The following is a 3,432-nucleotide window of genomic DNA, read 5'->3' on the forward strand; positions in this document are numbered from 1 at the left end:
GGCTGCTGGGTATGTAGTCTCCATGGTATGTAGCTTCTGGGTCTGTGGCCCTTGTGGCATGTGGCTCCTGGCTGCCCAAAAGTTGGATAGCCTTTCCCTAATGAAGCAGCAGAGCAGCAGGGACCAACCTGTTTGGCAGGGTTGCCACAAATTAGCCCCACGCCCTCCCCTAGTGACACTTCGATCCCCTTCTCCTGCCTGATCTGCTACTCATCTTTCTGCCCTGTCTGCCACTATGCTTCCTGTGCTCTCTAAACTGCTGCATCCCTCGCAGTGGCTGCCTGTGCTCCTTCTGGTACTTGTGCTGCAGGTTGACCACCCCTGTAATAAAGCATCTGAGTGGTCCCTTGCTACTGTATGTGGGATCTGTGGGCTTCAGTTTCCTGTGGAAAGGAAAGTGACAGCCCAGTAGGTCAAGGGACCAAGATCTAGTATGCCCTAGATTGGGCAGAGGCCCAGGGCTGAGCATAGGGTCCTCTGGACTTCAGGGTGTGACTCTGAATTGTCACCCTAGGAGTTAACAGAAGACGCTAAAATTATGCAGAGAGAAATGGCTGTAACTTAACAAAAGGGTGGTTGTGCCAAGCAAGGCCTCATCAGGTATCATGGGCACTGACAGAGCCCTCTGACAAAGGAAAACTGAATCTTTAACAAATGCTACATTCCAGTACTATAGGAAAAGGTACGATATTTACTTCATTTTAAGATGCGTTTCCCCGCCATTTAACATGTGGGGGAGCACCTCATCTTAGAATCAAGTATGAGAACAGGGGGAGGGGAGAGGGTGGGGAAGACAGCTGTTGTGGCTCAAGCTCTAGCCCTTAACCCAGAGTTAGGGCCATAGTTACTGCCTCTGCACCACAACATCTTCCTTCTGCAGCCCCTTCCCCTTCTCATAAAATCCCTGCTCCCCCCCACCTGCCCCTCTCCCTCCCCAACCTTACCTTTGCTGCAGCATGGAGCGATGAGCATGTCCCAAGCCTGGCCCCATTGTAGCAGCATGCAGCCCACACACCTGCTACGGTTGCTGGACTGGGGCTATGCTCAGTTTCCTGCACTAGAACAGGAACAGAGCCTGCCAGTGTGGAGCAAGGATAAGGGGGGAGAGTGGGAAGCAGAGGCTGCAGGGAGGAGAGGCGAGAGAACTGGGGCCTGGAGGCTGTGGGGAGCAAGGCAGAGAAATGGGCACAAGTAGGGGGAAAGTCACTTGACCTCTCCCCACTGCCTGCCCTCCATGCAGCTGGGTGGGGGATGAATTGAAGATGATCCTCCAATAATTAGATTCTATACATGGAAGATGTTAATACTTTATTAATTTTCCATATATAGAATTTAATTATTGGGGAGGGGGATCATCTTCAATTCAAGGTCATCTTGGATTTGAGTAAATCTGATAGCCATGTTAGTCTGAAGTTAGGTAGAAGGTATAGAAGGTTTGCACCTTAAATACCAACTCCATTCAGAGGGGCATGAATTTTTGTGAGCTCTGTCAGTATCTTGTGAAAACTCATGCTTCTCTGAAGGTGTTTACCTTAAGTGTGTCACCCTGCCCTGCTTTCTGCCTTCCATTAATGTGTTCACCAAAGAGCTCCACTGTCTAGCAAAGGAGGGGCTTCATGCTAAATGCTGTATTTTTACAGCAGTCTAGATGCTATGAATGGCAGACAAATGCCAGATGACATGCATACTTGTTCTGGAGCAAATAACAGGCTACTGCTTGAGTGTGAACTGAATCAACAGGTTAACTGGTCACAATCCAATCAAATTTATCTGAGAACAGATGTGAGGCTCTTACATGAGGTGCCAGTACTGTGGCAGAAAGGGCTAAGGCAATCCTTGAATGTGTTTCAAAATCAAGCGGAAAAGTGACCTTGCCTCTGTCTGCAGCAGTTGCCAAAGACCTTTCCTGTTCCTGATTTTGGTTTCTGTACCTTGAGAATGATGTGGGAAACACCACCAGAGAGAGTTCAAAGTGAAGTCAGAAAAGCAACATAGGGCAGCAGCACTTGCCTGGTAAGCCGAAGAGGTACCACACATGGACCACAATGGACGATTGAGGGTGGTAGAGATGGCTTCATGCTGAAACACTGAGAGCCTCCATGCACGCTGCCTTCCAAATAGGAAGCAGCAGTTTCATTAGTGCAGTGTTAAGAGGCAAAGCTAACTGATCCAGGCTTCCTGTCACATGAGTACAGCTCTGCCGCTGCTGTTCTTGAGCTAGCACTTGCCAAGCTAACTTAAGTATGTCTTCAGTAGGCCTGGCAAGAGGGACCACAGGGAGAGGCTAGCTGTAGGGCTGTGCATGGGATGTGGGGAGGTGGGCTGCAGGATGGAAAGGACTGCATAACTGATCTAAAAGTGGAAAACATGCTTTATGACTTGAGACTTAAGAAGTCCAATTTGTCGAAAAGAAAGTTGAAGCATTGACTTCAATCTATGTTTTACATAGGAAAGGCATCTGATAAGCAGTGGAGGCAAAAGGGGCACTTCTTTAATCCTACAGACAAAGGTATTCAATAGCTGGATGCTGTTGTTATACAAATTCAACTTTGAAATAGGATGCAGTTTCCAAGTACTGATGGAAATGAAACAGAATAGCTTGGGGATAGGCTGAATCTGACCTGCAGAGCTCCAGTGCTGCCCCAGGTCTGGAACTAAGCCATACGCTGCAGTCAGTGTGCATTGGACTGGCCCTGTGCATGGGGCTGGGACCCCCGGAGCCTGCCTCGGCCACCCACCTAGCACAGACATTGCATGTAGTGTGGGTCCTATGGCCTAACCCACATGATCTGGCATGTGGCTGGGGTGGAGTCCATGAGCTGTTCAGTCCTGCACCATTAACTGGTCCAGGGACGAGCCCTATGTTTCTCATTCAACCCACTTAGAAGAGTTGGACACCTGTAAAATAACTCATGAGAAGGTGACAACTTGTCACTGCTTATAGTCTAAAACAAAATAAAATACATTTCCAAAGTATGTTTTAATCTAGCTTCTGAGGAAAAATAAATCAAGAGCCCATGTAGAAAACAGTATGGACTAGATGGCCTTTGAATCATCAGGAAAACTTAATGTGACTAGAAAAATGAATGGATCTTGTGTGTTGGGGCTTATATTTAGGATTTTAATATTAAGCTCACTTACTCATTTTTTTCATATTTTTATGCAACTTCTAAGCAACCTTCCATCTTTTAATTTATCTACAATATAACTGACTAACCCTGGGACTGCCCCTAAACCTTCAACCAAACCAACAAGCAAACAAAAGAAAAAGTGAATGAGTTACTGTGGCTGTCCTGCTAAAAATCCTTCTGTGTAGTAATTCAGATGTGTGCGCCTGGACCTTGGTTACTTTCTAAGCCAATGTTATGATGGTTAACATGCTACTTCCTGTGGTGGACAGGGGAGGGGAGCTGAATTTATGGGGTAGATTTT

Source organism: Gavialis gangeticus, unplaced genomic scaffold (genome assembly GCF_001723915.1).
Source record: "Gavialis gangeticus isolate Ggan-Ray unplaced genomic scaffold, GavGan_comp1, whole genome shotgun sequence".
Classification (NCBI taxonomy): Eukaryota; Metazoa; Chordata; order Crocodylia; family Gavialidae; genus Gavialis; species Gavialis gangeticus.